This window comes from Rhipicephalus microplus, chromosome X, assembly GCF_043290135.1.
Source record: "Rhipicephalus microplus isolate Deutch F79 chromosome X, USDA_Rmic, whole genome shotgun sequence".
NCBI classification, from domain to species: domain Eukaryota; kingdom Metazoa; phylum Arthropoda; class Arachnida; order Ixodida; family Ixodidae; genus Rhipicephalus; species Rhipicephalus microplus.
This window is the reverse complement of record NC_134710.1, coordinates 276,114,034-276,137,193: the sequence shown is the minus strand read 5'-3', so window position 1 is coordinate 276,137,193 and position 23,160 is coordinate 276,114,034. Positions and strand designations below refer to the sequence as shown.

Sequence of the window (23,160 nt, the reverse complement as noted above, 5' to 3'; positions counted from 1 at the left end):
ATGATTTCCACGTTAGGGTCTGTCACTTGTGTTCGCCATGCAGTCGTGTCATACCATATGAGTTTTGCAACATGTCTTGTCAACGAAACCACAGCCAGCAAGACCATGAAATGTCGATCACGACCTTCATGACATACATGTCATGGTGAGCACCAGCGTCAACGCTGTCGCCATTGTAAGCGTTAGCACCCGCTGCTTCGCCTCTACACATGGTTCCCTTTAGCCGGAGATGGTGTTTTTTTTCTTTTTCCGTCTTTATTTTTCTATACCCTTTACCCGTTTTAGGGCGACGTAGCAAACCAAAACATTTGTCTTCTGCTTTACCTCCTTGCCTTTCGCTTAACCTTTGACTCTCTGTCTTTCAACGCGAATTTTACATACATACATACATACATACATACATACATACATACATACATACATACATACATACATACATACATACATACATACATACATACATACATACATACATACATACATACATACATACATACATACATACATACATACATACATACATACATACATACATACATACATACATACATACATACATACATACATACATACATACGTCAGCACGCTTAACTCGAATGCTCCGCCGCGTGACCTCGACCGAAACTCCCGCAAAACTTTTTCTCACGCCTGCGTGTCATGTGATGTGACGTCGAAGACGTCCCGTCGCGCCGGCCTACCTTGGCTCGGCGGCTGCGTGGCTGCTCCATCTGCGAGCGCTTGCCGCGCGTGCTCCTCACGCAAGTTGCAGCCTTAGACGAGGTTCTTCGATCGCCAGGTCCGTACAATTTTTCAGTGTAGCGCAAAATTACGAACGCCATGAATGGCGTAACACATGTTTATTTATCACAGGCAGATGCCATTTGCATTAGCATCACAGTGCACACTGTTCTCGACCAAGACAGACAGCAGCCAGCAAAAGATATTGCACTTGATGCTGAAAAGTTATTGCATTTATAAGAGGCTGACACAGTGCATCATATCAGAGACATATTCGTTTTTTGTGAAAGCAGGCACTGTGAAGGTATCATTTCAATGAAATAAAACAAAACATGTTGAACGGCCCAAACATGCTCAAACATTCCCAAACCTTGAAACATGGAAATCTCCAAATTACATAGTAGGTTAGCAGAAAATATACGACTCATTTATCGCAGTTGTAGCAACACAAAACACAACATTGTAGGTTCAACACAAGCCAAAATGTCACAATACATGAAAGACAGTTGACTAAAGTGTGAAAACGACCGCAAGATAAATGAGTCAAGAAAAACTGCATGTGATGCTGCATATTGTACGAAACAATATGCACAACGATCCAAAAACACAAATCACATTACACAATATAACTGCACAGAGAATGCACATGAGCATTGTTACAAGCTGCCACTCTAGCGTCGCCAGCGCGAAGTCGGCGACGGGAATGACAGCAGGTTAGTTCGTTCCGTACGCAAGCAGAGACAGTGAAGAGATCAGAGACGTGAGAAAAGAAAACAAACTTTACTCTAATGATGTTGCAGCACACGGGACCTAGTACAACACTTCAATACAACTAACAAAATTCATCAACACTTGATACAACTAAAAAATACATATAAAAAACTATAAATCTGCTTACGAGAGAGAAACATTACAAACTACACAAACTAACAACAATAGAACTACGGACGAGAAAGTTCGAAGATATAAACAGGTGAAGGCATACGTGTGATGACCGGCAGGGTTGCGTCCCCGAAGATCGGATGCGAGAATTCGAAGAGAGTTCTGGCATGACTGCGATGTCGGCGTTGTTGCAACGCTGGTGGCTCCGGGAGGCTAGTGCTTGCAGGTGACCTCGGGCAGGTTGAGCTAACTCGAGGCGAAGTCCCGATGTCTACGTTGCAGACGTTAATATCGCGTCACAACGAGACGAATGGCTAAGTTTAGGTGGCCAGCCGATACAGAGCCACACTAAAAACTTCTAGAAGAGATACTTCTTGATCTGTTTCTAAACCATGTTGGTCAGTGACTAGACTGCCTAGCAGGGCAAAATCCTGCGCTTAAATCCTCCTCGTGTCCCCTCGCTCTCTTCCTTGGGAAAAAGAAACCTCTACATGGGTCCAATCATGCACATTTCATTGATGGAAACTCCGCCGCAAAAACATATTGACCTCACCCCTTTTTAATTAGGAGAGGGCTCTCAAATAGCGAGAGTGACAACCTGTTGGGGTGTTGTCATACGGCTTGGCCACCAGGGGTTTTCCCACGGTTTTCCCGTGGGAACGGTCAAACTGTTTGGCTCTCAGCCGGTGCGTCCCCTAGTCTAATCCTTGTTCGGAGTACATCGCGGCCTTCCACGACCCTGCAGACGCCGCCGCCGTTACAAAGGATCAAACGTCGGGGGCGACATTCAAAGAAGAGCACCCCATTCTGCACTTCTCGGCTCTCTTTCATGCGCCCGCCGTTCCCACTGTCAGTGGGGAAGTACGGCGCCCGTTAATTGTCGTGACGCAGGGTCGCAAAAATGGCAGTCCATGACAAGCATACAAGGCTCATCGAGGACAGCGTGATGAACTTCGACACAAAAGCAAGTTCCAGCATTTTTCTGATTGAGCCAGTTATTCCGTATGCATTTAAACAAGTGAACTGCATCTACGACGTAAAATAATGGTCGAGCTGGGTCTGCCGAATGCGAGTAAACAGGGCTCAGTTTTGGTTTTGGCAGAAACGTCTTCGTTGCTCTCCTGCTTAGTGAGTCGTTGTCACGGACAACAGCTATAACCCTGTATCCAATCTCATGTAAGCGCATGATCACCTTCTTGGGCATGACATGAAGATCGTCACCTTAAAAGGGTTTAACAAGAAGAATGTGTGCAACCCCTTTGAACGCCTTCAGGAGACTTTGCATCATAAATACGTCCACTGACCTGGCCGCTTCATTTGCATTGACTGCTGCACCACATATGTTCCCACTCATGTAATCTAAACAAGGCCTAATTGATGTGAATATGGTCAAGCATTGTCGTCACGGTGTGCTCGTGTAGCTGAGCACACATTTAAAATTATAATAGATGAGCACACATTTATAATAGTATTTGGGTGGGGCAAGGTTAGTACACTTGTTCTTCTCAGAAAAGTGTATGCATGTGGTGATATTGTATGAAAGATGCCTGCAAACACCACCACCTGTGAGCTGTACTGAATACGTTCGGCAGAAAACATTAGAAGCTACGCCTTCACAAACTTTACTCCCTCTTTCCTGTTTTCAGTTGGCTACCTTCCAATTGGGGACGACGCAGCGAACGCTGGAAAGGAAAATGATTGGTTATGATAGGGTAGGATATAATAGTTGAAATCAAAGAGAACAAATGGACATGGGCCGGGTATGTAGCGCGTAGGCGGGATAATCGCTGGTCATTAAGGATAGCTGACTGGATTTTCAGAAAAAGCAAGTGGGTTAGGGGGAGACAGAAAGTTGGGTGGGCAGATGAGATCAGGGAGTTTGCGGGTATAAAGTGGCAGCAGCAAGCACAGGACCGAGTTGACTGGAGAAACTGTAGACAGGCCTTTGTCCTGCAGTGGACGTAGTCATAATTATTGTGATGATGATAATGATGATGATGATCTTCGAGAAAAGAATGTAAAGGAATGTATTGCAAGTGACAGGTGGCGACAACTGCAGCACTCTGCAGAGAGCATTCACAAGTTGTTTGAAATTCCCAACAAGGAACTTACTTTTTGAACTGAGTACCGTACAAAACCGGTACCAAGGCTCTTGATTGATAATCTTTGATAGCAGGCAGCGACTTGAAAGTTTTCAGACACTGTCAATAACGCATTCACGCATTCAATCAAGGTTCACGAAAGTCTATAAGTTCAAAAACATCGAACACTATTCTTTATGATTCACAGTCTGTCACAGAACGAGCGCTCAAAAAGGGCGTGCCGCCAAATTCTCGCGACGAAACGCCAGAGTGAGCCGGGAGGCCAACGATTAAAAAAAAGAAAACAAACATCCAAAGACTCCCCGGGCGCGCGACTCTCTCCCTCGGAAGCGTGGGTTCGCCGTCGAACCTCCGCTCATCGGCGCCCAAGCAAGCACTGGAACTTTCTAGGTGGAAAGGAGCGTGGTGATGCCGGGTTGCGTCATCCGTCGCGGACGACCTTCGAACCGTCTCGCCCTCTCCCCAGCCTTCGCTGCGTATTGCGCCGACTAAAGGATGAGAACTTTCTGGAATCTCGCGCGGGAGGTATTTAATCGAGCAGCCGAGATGAGAGATCAGGAGAAGACGGAAGTTAGCGCCAGAGCGCGGAGGGATTCCGCCGTGTAGTCGGCGAAGGTTTTGTCCGTAGGGACAAAGCAGGAGAAGAAGAGGATTTCCACCTGTGGGGTGAAGGCTCGAGCTACCGGCAAGAGTGTGTGTCTACCGCTATCGAGCGAAGACGCGTGGCAACAGCTGCATGTGTGAAGCCGACGTGTTTCCGGCGAAGAAGTTTGAAGCTTGGAGAGCGGCCACTTGAAGACGCGAGGTTTCCTAAAACAGGAACTTCGGCGACGTTTCCTGAAAGAGAAACTTCGGGGGCAGCGGAACGACAGAGGTTTTCTGGAAGAGAAACTTCGGGGCAGCAGAACGACTGAGGTTTCCTGGAAAAGAAACTTCGGGGGCAGCGGAACGACAACAACGCTGGACTTTGAGTGAGTGATTCTCGGAGGAGTATTATCCAGACTTTGTTCCAAGGACTTTGGACTGAATGGGTTTTCTATCTCTTTAGTCTTTAAGTGTCTTGGTTGTTCAATGCATGCGACTACATTGTAGTGCGTATTGTTGTCTGTGTCCGTTGTTTCGAGTGTGGCTGATTGTACTGTGTAGTACGTTGTTTGATTGGTGACATATTGTATGCAACTATTGTGGAGTGTGCATACTTGTGTATTGTTTTGATCTGCCATTATTGAGGATATAATTTTGTTTTGTTTATCAACTCTCGGCTCTGGATTGTTCTTTGGGCCACAACCGGCGTCCGCTGGTGCGCCAAAAAGGACCACTTCTAAATTGTCCACGCTTTCGTGGTGCGGTTCGGGGGGCTGATACTTCGGCCCTTGGAATTAGCCCGGCGATCGCCTCCCGAATGAACGGGACGAGTGACAATTAATCTGGCGTCCGCGACAGGACCTTTTGGTGCACAGTCTGTCCAAAGTAGTGAGAAAGAGCCTCGAGTTGTTGATACTGCTATCGGAACGATTTTGTGTGTTGTTCAGTGTTCTCGTTATTGAGTGCAGGGGAGTGTTCCGATAGACTAATTTAGGCAGATACTTTTTGCACGCGGCAAGGTTCTATTTGCGAGACACCATGGATCTCGAAGAGTTAGTCGCTCTTGGTGAGAAGATGGGTCTTTCTGGCGTCTAACTACGGAAGTGGGTCACCCAGAAGGAAAAAGAAGAAAAAGAGAGGGCCAAGGAAAAAAAACCAGCTGAGTTAGAGAGAGAAAGGCTGGCAGCTGAAATGGCGAAAGAAGAAAGAGAGGCAAAGGAGCGGCAGTTGAGAGAAGAAAGAGAGCAGCAATTGAAGTTGGAGCTGGAGAGAGAAAAGTTGGCAGCTGAAAGGGCAAGAGAAAAAAGAGAAGCAAAGGAGCGACAGCTGAAAGAAGAAAGAGAAGCGGAGATGGCTGAAAGGGAACGGCAGTGACAGCACGAGATCGAACTCGAGGGGCTCCGTTTGCAACAGCGAAGTGAGAACCCGGTCCAAGCTAGAGTTGAAAGCAGCGAACGGGAGGACCACGGCTTCTGCTTGAACCCAAGCAAGCTGCTCGTAGCGTTTCATGAAAGGAAGGAAGACCTTGACGCGTACCTTCACCGATTTGAGACGATTGCGAGAAGCCAGAATTGGCCGGAACATCTATGGGCAACTGCTTTGAGTACTTGCTTGAGTGGTGAAGCGCTCAGTGTTTACGGTAGGCTGACGCCGACCGATGCAGCCAACTATGCAAAGGTGAAAGCTGCTTTGCTGAAGCGATTTAGATTTACTGTGGAAGGTTTCCGGGACAGATTTCGGACAGGAAAGCCAGCTGATGGTGAGACGGCTACGCAGTACGCCGCCCGACTTAGCCATTATTTCGACAGAGGGATTGAACTTTCAGGGACAGTGCAGGAGTACGATGAGCTTAGAGAGCTCCTAATTAGAGAACAATTTCTTACTAGTTGCCACCCAAGCCTGTCGCTGTACTTGAAAGAGAGGAAGGCTGAGTCACTTGAAGGCATGCTTGAATTGGCTGATCAATTCTTGGAAGCGCAAGGTGGAACTAATTTGGCCAAGGTCAAGAAGGAGTGTCCTGAAGATTCAAAAAATTTGACACCCGAACAAAAGAAGCGTGCACCGGAGAGCATTCCGCATTGTTTTCTGTGTAACCGAGTGGGTCACCGCGCTAACAACTGTAGAACTAACTTCACGAGCCCTAAGATTGTAAAATGTTTCAAATGTGGTCAGACTGGGCACAAGGCAGACGCATGTCGTAACAGAGCGAGTCAAACTCACCAGGTATCCTGTGCGCAAGAGGCACCAAAAACCGTTGATGACGTCACCGATGGATTCGTAGAGTTGAAAAATGGGCAGAAACTTCCTATTGTGGGTGCTGTAATGTCAAAACAGCCAACCAGTGTTACGAAGGGAATGCCAACGCTGCCTGGAAAAGTTGCGGGCAAAAAGGTTACAGTGTTAAGAGATACCGGTAGCTCCACGGTTATCATGCGGAGAAATTTGGTACTGGAAAGTGAGTTAACAGGCAGAACGAAACCGGTTTGTCTAATTGACAGTACGGTTCGGATGCTTCCCGAAGCAGAGATTGAGGTTGAAACCCCGTACTTACGTGGGAAGGTTACTGCACTATGCATGACGACCCCCCTGTACGACCTCGTCATCGGAAACATCGACGGGGCGCGACGGTCGAATGATCCAGAACGATTGGCAGAAGACCCGAAGATGGAGCCCTCGCCAACCCAACGACCGCGAGATACAATGAAGGAGCATTTCGTGACGCATCTCACTCGAGTCCAAGGTGAAGCCGCGGTGCAAGATACAGTGAATGAGAAGATGATCGTGTTGACTGAGTTCACATGCTGAGCAGCTGGACTTACGTCGGCACGACCTCAACCGAGCGACAGTGTAAAGGTGACGAAGTCGGCCAGCCAGGCTTAATGTCGTGACATGAACAACCGGGTGAATAACCGGGCAGGATCGGTTGAGCGTCACGACCCGTTAACAATGTCGGAAGTGACAACGATGGCTGAGACGCCGCCTCAGATACCGTCGTTGGAAGGGGCTCGCCGGAACAAAACGAGAAAAACAATAAGAAGAGATCGAGAGAGCACCGCAAGAAAGGGCGCAAGCGCCGCTCGAAATGCACAGAATAAGTGCTGAGGTCAAATCAGAATGCGTTTGGCTGTGTTTAGCCTCAATGTGTTGTGTTTTGTTATCCTGTGTCACAACTGTATGTCGAGTGAATCAAAATGTTTGTTGCGATGATGTGATGTATAGTATTGCACAATTGTGGTAATGAGAGAACTTTGTATATTTGTATTGTTTGGATTATCCCTACTGAAAAATCCTGTACAGATAGGACCCGTATCATACGATGTTATTGGATACAGGTGATACAGGGATTATGGGCCATACGGGGGATACAGGGATTACGCGCCATATGGGGGATACAGGGCTTATGGGGCATATGGGGTATATGGGCCATACAGGAGTTATAGGGTTTGTGGGTAATATAGGTGATAGGGGTCCGAGGAATTCTCTGGTCCTGCTGAAAATCATAATATAGTGCAAAAAAGAGAGAACAGTCACACAAAACCACACACCATATAATTTTAAGCAAGCATAAACTAGCCCGAAAACAAGTCCTTCAGCAGAACAACCCCGGTTACTTTGGGCAAGTAGTAAGGGTCATAAGTAATGTTTGCCTAAGCATGGTAATAAGGCTATGCCAGTTTATAAAGTGTAAAAAATATGAATATGCCACAATGGGCAATTCACTGGTGCTTCGAAAGTGCAGTTGAATAAAGGGGTGGAAGTGTTGTATGTAGTGTAGTGTCGGGACATTTGAGAAAAACAAGACAAATATTTTTGCATCCTCGAATTTATTTATATGATGAAACATTTTGCAAGGAAATGTGTTTATCTTTCTCAGCCTGCTAGGTGCATGCATATCTGCTGGCCGATTCACAAATTTTGCAAAACCATTTGCTTAGTACTGGGCAAATACATGTAGCACTTACTAAATAATTTAGTTATTTGTTTAACTGTAAGTTAAAACATAAAGCAAAATACCATAAAGAGTACTGACACAAAATTTTGTGGCTAATATAGCCTACGACATCGATTCCCTTGAACATGCGTATATCTACAAATTGGATGAACAATTATAGCTCGGACGGCCAATTATATGAATAATAAAGTTTGCGTGCCTGAACCAGTGCTATATGCCGCATCTCGCATCATTGAATCACTGAAAGTGACCTGAAGCTGAGTCCCAACTTCCAGGTGCCCCCATTGTTGCCGAGCTCAGAGTTGGCACAGCTACATTATTGACATCATAGTCGTTGTTGCCTTTTGGCCACACTTGTGCTAGCAGGCTACTATTCAGTGACTGCTGTGTCCATGCCTAATGTAAACATGTGAAACGTGAGGATGCCCCAAGAAAATCTTTGCACCCAAACGAGAACGATCAACTTGACGACAACGACATTGTGCTGCATATGCAGCAGCAAAAGAATGTGAGCACATAACGCAGGCAGCACGGAAGTGCGTTAGTGTTCTGTGTGTAAGGAGGAAGAAGAACAATACGCCATGGTGGACCATCTCTTAAGCCAGAAGCGCCGAGCGGGAGCTGTTTGCCCCAGCGGCTTGATTACTGTGTCGGTTGTCACCGCCCACTTTCACTATTGATAGACCTGCTGTGCAAGTGCTTACACCTGGAAGCCCCGTTTATGTGTACCATTTAGCACACTAGCTGGCATTTGTTGCATTCCGTGGCTCGTGTTCTCAGAGCTGTGCCAAGATAAAACTAGTCTGTAATAAACAGACAGCAATTGTCCATCTGTCCCATGCTGCAGCAAGCAATCCGCCACATTGTGACTAATAGGCTGTCAACAATGCTAATATTGCAAGACAAAAATTTGCGTCAGTACCTCTTTAAGCAATAATCACTAGCCACAACCTCCAAATTTCTCACTGTCAGGGCCCCGTTCAGGGGCACCTGTTTGTCCTCTTGATGCACAAATACTCCAACACGGGGCTACTATGAGGCTCTTGTTCTGAAGCCTTAAGGACACTCCACAGGAGCTTTGTGGCCTCCTCGCATCACGACCGCAGCCAAGCCCACTGCTCCTTCTTCTGCCTCTCAAATGAACCTGCAGGGGAAAAATGTCTCTGTGATCGTTTTTTCTTGTGTGGGAGTTAACATCGTTACACTCACTCTCAAATTATTGCTTTAACACTTAAAACTTACTAGCACAACTACTTCAAAAAACAAAGTTTCAATAGTGAAAATTGATCCAAGAGGTTCCACAATTTTGAATTCAAACAGGTGAATAGAAGGTCTCACAGAAGAATATGCGTGGAGCTCTAGGCACGTGCATAAGTTGTGATCTGTGGCCTTAGCACAGCATTTAGAAGGGCACATGTCTTTTCTACTGAGAACGAAAAATGGGGTGAAAAATGTGAAGTAAACAATAAGTAGGGGTACACAAATATTCATATTTTTGAATATCTTTTTAGTAATGTTTGCTATTCGATTCAATTTGTACTGCAAATTTTGCTATTTGAACTATTATAACTTACCAGAGACAAAATAAAGTCAATGTCTGACTGAAAGGGACCCTCCAAATTTTTAATATGTTTCACCTCATCACACTCGTATTGCGTGAAAGCTGCCTTTCTGGCTCTGCTACGGTCACAAATGTACTGACTCTAGAAAAGGTTGATCCTAAGAAGGAGATGATAGGTATGGCAGAGGCAAGGGCTTATTTATAGTGGTTTTTGACCTGAAATTTGATCAACTCTTCGGCTGCATGAAATCGTGCATATAAACACATTCGTGCTTACATAAATTGAATTGTGCAGTGCCTTATTCTTTATAAGGCAACTACGAAACGCCACCTTACCAACACTTATCAATTTTGCCAAAAGGAAGACTTTCATCTCATAAGAATAAACTTTGGAAGCCTCTCCAACTTTTTTCTAGAATTTCACATGAAGTATTTGAAAAAAATTTTAGAAGTATTCAAGAAATTTCAGAAAAATATTCAATTTGCACACACACTTCAATATTAGAATTCACTTTGGCACACATATTATAACAATAAAGTTCAAGAGAAGTGGGAAAACCAGAAATAGTTGAGCATTTTATCGCACACTCGTGCCACAGAGAATTATTCTCCTTGTTCTTCAAGCACTTTGATGATGTTGAAGCAGGCAAAACCATATGAAGCATAGCCAATTAAGGGCACACTTGCACCAGAGAGAGCTTTTCCTCCTGTTTTTCAAATGCCTTGACGGTAACATTTAATGTCCAGCAATTTAAGGGCCCCGATCATCTACTGTCATCACTTAAATCGTTTTCAAATTGTTCTTATAAAGTGTAGCAGATGGCAGATATACAGGAATTAGGCATGCTAAAATGGGCATTTCTTTCACAAATTCAGTATAGTATACACAACACTCTCCATGAAGCAATTTAAGTCGCCCAGCAACCCTTTTCGGGCATGGTCAGAAATTGCTGCCGAGGGTAGTCGAGGCACCTGAGAGCATGTGAGACAGACATAATAGGGCAACACGCACCTTGTTATTCATAATTTATTATCAGTCACCTGAAAAACGCTGTTTCCCCTGAACAAATAAGGCTCCAAATTCAACTGACTGCGCTTCAAGTGCAATGTGTACAACCGAAACCGGAGGCTGCCACATGCCCGTGCACCTGTTCGTGATTACACTGAGAAGAAGCCCCATGTTTGAAGAAAAAAAAGGGGGGGGGGAATAAAAATAAAAGAGCTCAAGTTCAGAACGCACGTTGATAAAAAGGCATAGCTTCTTGTCCCCAGTCATCCCCTCCCGCGTGGCTTTGAGTGAGCTCACTCGAACGAAAGGTAAAAGAAAGTACGTAAAGCATGTGACAAATTCCTGTAGCTCCGCTAGTACTTCGCAGATTGCAAAATTTTTTCCAACAGTCGATTTGGGATGAATAAGTTTCTCTAATGAAGACATTTGATGATTACTTGGAAAGGCTTTTCAGGGCTTCTTCATTACAAGGCAATGCGAACATGTGCCTGTAACATGAAGGTAGGAACTCTTCAACCTCATATGGTTTTGTTATGGCACAACGTAGTCATCACAATTCCAGCTTCCAGTTTTAAATTTAGTCGACCTGTTCCAAAACTTTACCCACTGTACAAACCACACCTTTAAATCAGTAAACTATTCAAAAATGAAGAAAATGCAATTATTATGTGAGCAAATACAGTACATGGATATAAAAAAGATAAGTGCAAGCAGCAGGAGTGTAAATGGCATGCATGAGGAATGTCGTGGAACTGGTAGAGATTAGTATTAATGCATCAACAGCAAACAAAAATTTTCAAAAAAAAAGCACAGCTGCCTACTTTGTTATTTATGAGGGCCAGAACTGTAAGCGGCAGTCTCCCCACTGGGTGCTGCCCCCCGAAAAGCAAAAAAAAATTTATAATTAAGTCAGCCATAAAATAAGGTGATTCCACACAAGCATGCAACCGCAGCTGACACAAATGAGCACTTAAACAGCATTAAAAAAGAAGCGCCCAAGCACAGCCCCTAATGAGCCCTTTGCAGCTACACGAGCTATCAATAGCTGTTTCTCTGAAGCATGCATGCTCCTGCACCCTCCTCTGAAAGAAGGCACCGCGCAGTAGCCAGCATGCTTCACACCAAATGCTGGTGCAAAAGCCCCCCGAAAAAAATGAGAACTCGGGACACAACGTCATGTGGAAGCCGCTACAGTGCTATGAGAAAAGCATGCAAGAAACTTATTCATTTCAAGCCTTTGCCTTTATTTTGCTATGCATGGATGAGTCATGTCAATATTCCTCGAACCAGGGTGCAAATGGCAACTATTGGCACCCTTGTTCAAGAATTATAGCAATTGAAAATCGATATTAGCAGTTACCTCTTTTGGATTCAATCTCCCTTAACTAAAGAAAACAAAACGCTGGTTAAAGCAAATGTGAGTGCTCCCAAGAGTGAAGGGTTTTTGTGTTGTTAGTGACTAATGACGAAGTCTGGTGAGTCAACTTACGAGTCCATTAAAATATGATTATCTTTTTCACCTATAGTTTCAGTGCTCCATAAAAGCAATATATTGCATAATAGGTGCTCCAGCTGGCACCTTGCAGTGTCTCGTGGCAGTGTAGCGGCCTCCCTCCACATGGATTTGCGCCTTGAGCTCTCAATTTTCACAGCTCACACATATCTCAATGCACAAGCATTTGTGCACCGACTCAATATTTATAGCTGAGAGGCCGGAACTACAAGTAGGGGGGGGGGGAGTCAAGGTTCCTTGACATGCCCTCCTGTGAATTTCTTCCCGGGACATTCTCATAAAGTATCTGAGGTGCCATCTCTTTGAATAGAGATTACCTTACTGGGTTGCAGGCACTATATAAAGGTGTCTGAGATTGAAAGGTTGTAACTGCAGCACCAATTATACAACACATTGCTGTTAAGGAGCATTGAAACCATGTGTGTAAAAGATCATCAACTGGAGCACCAATTATACAACATATTGCTATTAAGGAGCATTGAAACCATGTGTGAAAAAGATCATCATATTTTAACGGGCTCGGAAGTCGACTCACCAGACTTGTCAGACTTGCATTGAGCCGCGAGTCTGAGTCAATCAATGCGAGTCTGAGTCTACTAGTAAGGCCTAAGGAAAAAAAGATATTTTATGAGTGAGTGTGAATGATTCGCAGATTTCTTTTTAACCTATGCAGGGTGCTGCTCAATATAAGCACGCAGAGACAGGGTAAATGCAGAAGTGGTTCAGTTGGTAAGGCAATGTGTTATGATATAGAAGAGTTCTCGGTTGTCCAGAGAAGTGTTACATTATTAAGTAGTACCATCGATCATCTTACATCACTGCGGAGAAAAACACTGGCCAGAAAAAATTTGAAACAATGCAGTGTGATGTTCTGCATACCAAACAGCTTCTAATAGCACCTTATTAGGGCATGAGTCAGTCAGTCTATGATGAAGATTTTATAGATGCTGTGCAGTCACTGAGGAGGTGTTTTGAAAGAGAGTCTCACACAGAGACACTGAGGAGTAACAAGTATTCACCGACTGCAGCAGGGGAGCCCCTGGTCAATACTGCAGTCTACATGGAGGGACTAGTCGGGCTGGTGACGGAATCATTGCTTGAAGCATTGAATAATCTGTAGTGCCTGAGTTTCATGCTTGTGATGAGCAATACTTGATTGTTTCACAATCATTGTTAAACCCATTTGAGTTGTCCAGTGATTTAACTAGCCATTCATTTAGAATAAAATATTGCAATGGCAATTATATGGACACTTTCAACAGCTGCTACCATTGAACATAAGGGCGCAGTTACGAGTGCTGGTGCGTGCTATTTGGATAAATATCACTACACGGCTTGTTTACGTGGTGTGCTCTCAGCACTTTCTATTCGTTGAGACTACCGACAGCACAAAAACCGACTCACTCTCAGAAGCACCGACATTGACTTTAACCAGTGTTTCGTTTTGTGAAATTGAATCTGAAGAGTTAAGTGGTAATCTTTCTATAGCATTCCCATTTGCTCCTATTTCCTTCATTGCTTCATGCTTGTAACAAAACTCTGAGCTCAGACTTTATCTTTGGACCCCAACCGGCATTTGCTGGCATGCTAAAACAGGAGTGCAACCGCCAAAATACCATTTGGAGCAATTTTTGGAGCAGCAAAGTGTTACTTTTGGAGCACTAAATTCCAAGTTCGGAGATGGTTATGAAAAAAAAGACATGCATTTTTATCATGACATAGCGAATTTGGAGCACTATAAAAAAGGCGGCTTACATTTAGAGAAAAAACATGTATAAACAATTCAACATAACCTAAATTATGTAGTGTGAGCATAGTATTTACTACTGTTTTAATTAAGGTAGTATTTTGAACCACCTCTCTAAGGAGCCCATGATAAAGTCCATATTAGCATTTACTGCACCTGTTAAATCAATTGACAAACTCTGAGAATTTCAATATCAATCTGCCGATATTGTGAGCTTGAAATTTGGAAGATTAGTAAAAACGAGAACTAGAGGTGGTGAAAAAAAAATTGGCGCACAATTTAGTTTATTTCTGTAGAGAAGCATAAATGTCACACACTGCTTCAAATGATTGCCAGTAGCTTATTTATACGTCGGTAATTATACTGGTACTCAGAATTTAACGGTGTACAAACGCATTAGTAACTGAGCAAAATGTGAGGTGTCCCAGTATCGCGAACAGCCCCTTGTAAATCTCAACACGCTTTTTCGCGGGCACCGGTCTAGCGCGGCAAAGGTGACTCAAGCAGCTTTAGAACCAAAGACAACAAGTTTGCTAACCACTCACCACCCCCTTCGAACCCACTATTTTCAGCATGGGGCTATGTGCCGCTTCGGCTACCTTGCAAGACGAGTTTGACCAGATAAAGTAACAACGGCGTACGCCTGTTGCCCCGGCGACAGTACTAGATATCTATCGCCAAGACCGTGGCAAGGACTCAGCTTCCAGCCAAAATTTGTTATGTGCCACTGCTAAGGTAATCAATGCCGGCATTTGCAGCACGTCGAGCTTGTTCGAGCCTTAATAAGCCATAGCCGCGTTTCTGGCAAGAGAACTTACATTTTCCGCGAAGGGTTGGTGGCTACACCACCACATTTTTGTTTTAAAGTTCTGCCGTCCCGCCGATACGTATCTGTTGTGGTCAGCGGACCGATAGGCATGCAGTTTTGTTACTTTATCTGGTCGATCACGTCTCACGAACATAGGGTGGGTGGCTAGATTATTTTAGGTATATTCTAGGCACTTTACTTCGGGTCTGCGCGCTTTGACTGATGGCGCAAATCTGCAGGTGGCCGACATGGCCTGCACTGCTCACCGCAATTAGTACACCTGAAAAAAAAATTGAGGCTGGCTGGGCATTTTGGCGCAGCGTGGTGCAATTTTAACAATTTCACGGGTTTGGCGCAGCTCGGTGCAACAATCGGGAATTGTATCAAATTGGCGCGATAGGCGCAGCTGTTGCACCCCTGCTAAAAGGACCTGATGTTAAACTGTTCAAGCTTTAGCAGTGCATTTTGGGGGCTGTTAAGTCAGCCATTGGAGTCTACCCGGTTACTGCCTCCAATTAAGGGGTAGCAACAATAACTTTTCTGCACCATGTATCTACTTTGCCATTACTGAATAAGGCAGCTCTGCGTGTGTATGTAAACACTGCGTTATTTCAGAGCACTGTGTCGATTAGAGAAGACCGGCAAGTCCAAGACTTCCACGTATTTTTTACCCTATTGTAATCATTTTTAAGCATGTAATAATGAGAGCAACCAGAAGTTTATACTAATTTGTTCAGAGCCTTGTGTTCTATTGACCGAACCAAAGAATGGTTTATTTTATTTAAAAAATTGCATTTTTTGCTCCTGTACATGATTTTGGACATTTTGCACACTTTTTTAGATCAAATGAAAGTTATTCTAAAAGATCAAGTTCAATTCAGTACACCACCGTGTGTTGCTTGAGTATGTGCACAAACAATCAGCATGAAATCTTTTGCCATTTCAAAATGATCATACTGACATAACGAAAAATGGCACTTCAAGAAGATGGAGCTCTACTTATGCAATGAAAATTGCAGTTTTTTCTGTGCTGACCTATTTTTTTACTGTGCCACCTTATCTATTTCACTGTGTCTGAGTTCAGTAAATGCGTAAACATTACTAGTTGGACAGCTTTTTCTTTTCGCTAAAGAATGCTAAACTTCATGCTTTTCGTCAATTTACAAAGAAAATAAACTACAAATGCTACAATAAGCTACAAAAGGGCCATTTACTTTCAGGTCGCTTGTTTCAGTTGATTAAAAAAAGATACGCAGGATGAGGACAATACTGTAATAACTCAAGCAAGCGCCCCCACCCAAGCGAGTTCCATCCTCTCTCTTTCAAGATATTTAAAACATGCATGAACAACTGAGCAAGCACTCCCCCCCCCCCGCCTTCCTGCCATTTCTGCAGTCTCCTTCACTTTCTTTATTTAGAAGCGCAACGAGGTTGCAGAATCATAGTGAATTCATGCATATTTATTAAAGTGTATCAGTTTCATTGGAAGCACATGCGACTTTTTCACCACAATCTTGATTTTTGATGCAAGACCGAGATAGAACCCCCCCCCCCCCCTCCGATTCTCATCACCTTCACCATAGTGGGAGCACTTGCTCAGGATTGCACGGTACACGAAAATTGTGGAAAAAGAATCTGCTTTCATATCTAGCAAACAATGAAAAAGTACTTTCTTCTAATTTTTGCTTGCCCTGCTTTCTTCATACACAGAAATAATAACATAACCCTTACAAATATTATTCAGTTCTGCACACCATTTCGCAATAGAATATGCTGCCCGCTGATATTGTGAACTCCTCTTCTGTCAAATTTATGAACAGAATTCAGAACTTATATGAACACCTTGCTTACTGTACAATGTGCATATTTATTGCTCTTACTTTCTTTGTACATAAGGTCTATTTATTTTCCTCACATTTTTGTGTATTCAAGTTCAACCCATTCCTGCATGGGCCTGAGAAGAGGCCTGCAGTATTGTAAAATAAAATAGAAATAGGCTACCTTGAAATTCACATAAACTTGGTTCCCTACACTGACAGACACACGTAGGTTCAACCCTGTTCAAGAAGCATGAAGTTGGCAGACTTGTAAATTAATCTGCCCATTGAAAACATCAATGCTAATGAAAGCTAAATTTCTTAACAGTACACACTTGCCTGATAGCTTCCTTTGGAAGCATGTGAAGCCCTGTCAAGGTGAGGCATCATTGGGAAGGACTGTGGTAGCGGCTCAGAAAGTGTAATACTGGTTGTGATGCAGCAATGGCTGAAGTGAAATATAGGCCGTGGTGGTGGTAACAGCAGCTGTAGTGTTTGTGCCGAAGGAGCCTGACCTGGAGGATATGACTGAAACCTAAGGGGTGACATATAGTAGGTATTAAGAAATCATGAAAAAGAATGTTCACTACATTGTAGAAATTTGCAACTTAGAGTGATGGACAGCTGAGCTTGTTGGTAGAGATTTATGATGGACTTTTGTGAACATAATAAGCGAGAAGCGTAGCATGTAACGGGTGTGTCGTGGGTAGTCCTTACATTCACAACATAGCTCAGGTGCTAAAGAAAGTGATAAATAGACACAACATCAATGAATTATGGCCACCAATAGACTAGGTACTAGGCGAGATATAATGTCATGCTGAAAAACAATGAGAGGGGACAAGAAGCTGGACTCACATTTGTTTCGTAAACACACCAAAAGTTTTGTTGATTACCATACAGGCGTAAAGTAAAATGTTCCTTTTAGCTTCGGCCATACCTACATAGGGCAGATGGGCCAGTGTTAACTATAGATGAATGAAAAAAGAAGAGAGCGCGAAATACAGGCTCACCAAAAATTCTATCTTTAAATTGTCGAAGGTGTGTTGAAAGCACAGGCCGACCAAAAAAATGTGAAGCTCACTCAATCAAAAAATGTATTTGCACATATGGCTCATTCAGATTCTCATATATGGCCCAATCCGAGTTTGAGTGACTCGGCTTGTGAGGGAGTTTGCCGACCTATGGCTGAGAGGGATTCTGAGGTCTGTCATTCCTTTCCTCCAAAGCCTCTATTTGTTGCTCAATTCACTCGTTCCATTGTAAAAATTTTCTGGAGGAGGCTCAATCAAACAAGCTTCTAATTGCCAGAGCCATCTTACAGGGCTCTTTTTTTTTCTTGAATCGCTGCCTTCTGCGACTTTTTTTTTAGAGGGGTGGGGTGGTCTTGGGAGTGTATATATAAACCCAAAATATTACCACTCAGTAGAGATGCTCTAAATGCCATAAAATCCAGGGTAAGCACTCCTAACAGAGCAAGCACCTCCCCACTTTTTTCAAGAGGTGCTAAATAAGTAGCCTCTTCTCCTCTACCACCATCTTTCCTGTTTCTATTTGCCGAGTAAATGCGAAATAAAGCCGTGTATGCATGGGCATTCAAGAAAGTGCTTAAGTAGATGCACAGATGTGCATTTTTTATTCTCAGTGATTCTTCCACTTCCATGTTAAATATTGACCGATGACTGAGCAAGGGCCTACTCTTCAAACCTTGTCGAATTATCATTCACTCTCCAGGAGCACTTTCTGAGAATTTTTCGATAAACACAACATACTACGAAGTCTGTACTTTCCAGTAACACGTACCTCAAAACTAGAGTGGCAGTAACTACCTTACTAAGTCATATATTACTTCATAGGTAGCCGTGAATATTCACCTGAATATTATACTGTCTGCTGTGTTGCTGACCGCCACAGCTGCATGTGCTCCTTAATTTATAACTATGCAATAGTTGCACATCATATTTGCAGACTGATGTTTATGCAGTGATTTAGCCACATGAATTTATGCAAATCATTACAAAATTAACTGCTTCATGAACGTAACAAACATACAGTCAGCATGAGTATAACTTGAGAAGCTTGCTTTGGCATGTTGACACTCCAGAGGTACATTTCAGCTCATAAAATACAATGCCTATATTTTTCAAAGTCAAAATGGCCCCCGAATAAAAAGCAATTAAAATTTCATGATGCAACACATATGTGTTGTACGATTTCTTTAGTGTGCCCGTCTATCTTATGAATTTCCAGCTTTCAGTTCTTTACGCAAAGCACCCATGTAAGCATGCTTCGGATAAGTGTGAAGTGTGTGCTAGAATTCAATTTCAGGGTTCTGAGCAGTGCAGTGCAGCTGAAATTCATCGAATATTGAGCAATGTGTACAGCACCACTTTCAATACATAACAGCAAGGCACTACAATAGTGTAGGAAATTAGAAGCATGATGCACAATATTTACAATGCAGACTGACTGGGAATGAAGCAAGTGTAAAACAATGATTTTGTTGACTGAACGGATCAGATAATTCGGGAAAATCATTGGGTCAGAATGTTTGAGCTGAGTAATTCATTTCCCAAAATATTGCAGTCAGCTCAATACAGCACAGATGGTATACCATGGTTGGACACAGAGTGAGACTCTAGTGCTGCAAACTGCGTGCAGTCAGTTCCTAAAATGCTGACTGGTCATGAAAACAAAACGATAAACGGGTGCCATTTTGACATTTCTCTGGAACTACCATGATGTACTCCAGAACTGAAGATGCAATACAAACAGTGGAAGCATTCCGATGAGCGCAAAGAAATTCAAGTGAACCTTCTTCAAGAAGAAGTGCATGGCTGCTGTGTTTGGGGAGATAAATGGTGGTGTTTCCTTGATAAAATAGGTGAGGCATTAACCCACAAAGGCTCATGAGATTTGCCATCTGCATCGGCTCCTAGTTAAAGATATCCGAGGCACGCTGTTTCGCTGGCCGCGTTTTGGAGACGTAGACAGGGCTTTTCTTTCAATTGTGCTGCAATCTAGTCATTTGCACCATCATAGTCGGCTGTGCAGATGCCGAAAATAGTGCCAAATGGGAAAAAATGTTCAGATTTCCTTGGAACAAAGATATAAAATTGAAGTGGATTTTGTGGAGAGATATGGTGAGTGGTATAGCCTTTGGATGCCTAGCGTAAGGTGAGTAATATTCATCGACAATCCTGTATGGATGGTTTCGTTTGATACATTTGGTATTTATATACAGGCGCTCCAAGAAAAGATCCATGGCAGGTTGACTACGTGCCATCAACATATTGGCACGTCGAAAGAGAATCTAAGGCGCCAAGACTGAAGTACAAAAGTTGTTTGGATGTGTAGTTTTCATCATCACAACCACAATCACTATCTACACAGCTACGACAAGCATACGGCATTTGCTTTAAAATGCACGGCCGCTATGCAACGTGCAGCCAGCTCTGAGCACGATACAGAAAATAGCAAGACAGAGCAGCCAACAGCCACACGATATCATGCCAGGGGTGACACCGTGGAATCCACGGCACCAACTGCAGTGATGTATACACAATTAGTAGTGGTTAAGAAGGCGATGACTTCGCACCAGTTGGAAAAAATGATGTGTCAGTAATTCTATGTAGACAAGAAAGGGCGCTCCACTATCCTATTTATAGAACAGGTATACAATGTGTTTCTAGTGATTTCAACTGTTCCTCCAAGGATTCATTCCGTAGTAGTCAATTTATTCATACCTGATCTGGTGCACATGCGAGCAGGACAGGTAACAAGGCTTAACAAACACGGTGCCTGACTATGAGGTGAGCATCGCCTAGACCAGCTTGTTCACCAAAACGATGCAATGCCGAAACGCCTAAGAAGCTCAACTTTACTAAATAAAAGTCGCTGTCATTCATGCACATTTGAACATTTTACCAGGCCGTCACCGCTGAACACGTAGTTTTAGTAACATATGATACTCATTGCACATGGTGAACGTTGATACAAGATACTATATATCCAACAATCTGAGACAGCGACAGTGTTTCAATTGCAAATACAAAAACAGCTGAGCGCCCTCACTGAAGCAAACACGTAAAAATAAGCACATTAGTCGGTGATGTGCATTAATAGCAAGTGTAAAATTAGTTCAAAGACGTGACAACCAAGGCCACGCCACTTAAAAGAAAACACATAATTGTGATAGCACATACAGTCAGTTGTTTGCCACTTCAAATGAAAATATTATTTCGCAATCACAGCACATGCTTCTCTTTTGTGGTCAGTCGTAGGTGCAGCCGTGCTATTGTGTGCTAGAAATTTGCAGCATATGCGTTGGGTTACCATGAAGAAAGCGAGTGACACGGATAAAAGCCAATACTCAAGGAGTGATGCAGCACACGGAGAGCCATTGAAATGGTAGCTGGTGCAGACTGCATGCATCCCACGAGCCTTTGCAAGTTTATGCCTCACTAATTCATGGGACATGGCATGACCCTCACTGCAGTATTGTAGGTCTAACTCTCAAATGTCTACAGAGTGCAATTAAGAATAAGCAAAGAGAGATGTCATAAGTGACACTGTCTTTTTTTTTCATGACAACATGGGGCCACAGAGGAAGCAGCGGGAAGTTCAGTCGCCCAACACCCTACAGACCTAACTTAGCTATCTCTGATTGCCAAATTTTTGCTAACATGAAATGCTGGCTAGGAGGCCTGTGCTTTCACCCAGTCCTGTTATTCGCTCTGCTGCTTGATGCAGACTCGCTTACTGAACTTCTAGGCGGAGAGTAAAGGAAGTTGCAAGGCAGCCAGTTCTGATGAAGCCCTTGATCAACATTTGTTGGGCTGAATACTAAATCACTGAGACTCTTACATTACTAAGTCAAAAGTGTGGTTGCTAAGTATTAGTGCTGTTCTTTTTCTTTGTAAGAATCATCCTGGCAAAACTGACCTATTTATGTGTGGTGCCAGTATTGTTATTAATTATTTCTGTACCATTCTCCTTTCTTGTAATTCCACTGCAGCTTGGGCTATGCTAAACTGCAGTATTGTGAATAAATAAATTAACGAGTTGGTGCTACACACTGACAAATGTCTGAATCAAAATGGCAAATATGTACAGATGTAGCTGGTATACGTACCTAAACGTTTCAAATGAAGCAGTCTTCATTTTCGCTCTGGTTACTACTTCACGACCGAACAGAACTTGAAAAAAATGCAACATAGAATGAATGGCCCTTGCCTAGCCAATTAGCACAAATGTACTTGAATGAGCGACTATTGTATAGACGTGCGGCTTGTGAAAGCAACCAGGACATTGGAAGTTAGCATTTCGTATATGTTGTTAAAATCAGTTTTACTATTAAACCACAGTTACCTTCCAAGTTCTGACGTTTCTTTCACAGTCACTCTGGTAGAAACGATTGTGTTGCACGGCGAGTCGTTTTTTTCTCCATCTGCACGAGGTGAGTAAAAATACTTTAATCAGAGAACACATAAAGTTGGAGAGCAGGCTACTATAAATAACCACACAGAAATGAAAACGTAGAATGTGTGACTATTACATGCGAACAATAAATAAATGCAATGTAGTGCAGGTTGGCCATCAGGAATAGCGACGTCGACTTGTTCATATATTAATAACTCTACCGGTGTCACACCGGACGTTTCCATCGCCATCAGGGCCGACCCGAATGTGGTTTTTGATCGCGATCAACAGTGCCAGCTACAACTTATGTCACTGTGCAGCCGCACATACATTTTAATCCAGATCGGTCATGATTGCGATCGAAAGATCCCATGGGACACGAGCGTGCGGTATCAGGTGCAGCGTTCCAACATACACAACACACGGATAAAATGTGCCACATAACAAATAAAACACACACGCACTCAAACATGTTATCGTTGTGCCTTCCTTTGTTCGCCTAAACGCACGCCAGCGAAAACGTCATGGAAAATAAAATGACACTCACCTCAAAGAAGGTGGACATCCCTGTAATAGCAGCTCTTCTTGATGTCCTTACCCGGCTCATTTTGTCGATAAAGGCCTTTTTCGCCATATCGGCAACGCTCAGCGAAATGAAGCATTTCTCGAGGTTGTCCACAACGGCGCGGTAACCGTCTTCGCAAACGACGAACGTGACTTTTGGTGCACCCCGCATTTCAAATGACCCTTCACGGTTTTACTGAACCACATCTGTTTCACACCTGCCGCACAGTTCGATGAGGCATAGAGGCTGCACACAGAAAACGTTTAAACCCGGTAGCACAAGAAAAGCAACAAACCTCATCGCACAACTTGCAAGCGCCATATTGACGACGAATGACTCCGAAACGGGCTTGTCTTGGCAGCTTGTCGTTAACCGACTCTCCTGAAGTTACAATGAAAAAAAAACTTGAAGCTGGCGAGAAAGAAAAAACTCGTTGACACAATTTCAAATCCATAAATTC

The 23,160-nt window shown here is 43.5% G+C and overlaps 1 long non-coding RNA gene across 1 annotated transcript; it reads right to left on the bottom strand.

Moving 5' to 3' along the window:
- Window positions 1–1,320: 1,320 nt before the first annotated feature.
- On the bottom strand, window positions 1,321–23,022 carry LOC142776134 (uncharacterized). Its single transcript, XR_012887332.1, has 4 exons — window positions 22,683–23,022; window positions 22,085–22,163; window positions 17,054–17,249; window positions 1,321–9,403 (listed from the first exon to the last, which is right to left on the bottom strand). It is a non-coding gene; the product is annotated as an uncharacterized LOC142776134 (long non-coding RNA).
- Window positions 23,023–23,160: the final 138 nt, after the last annotated feature.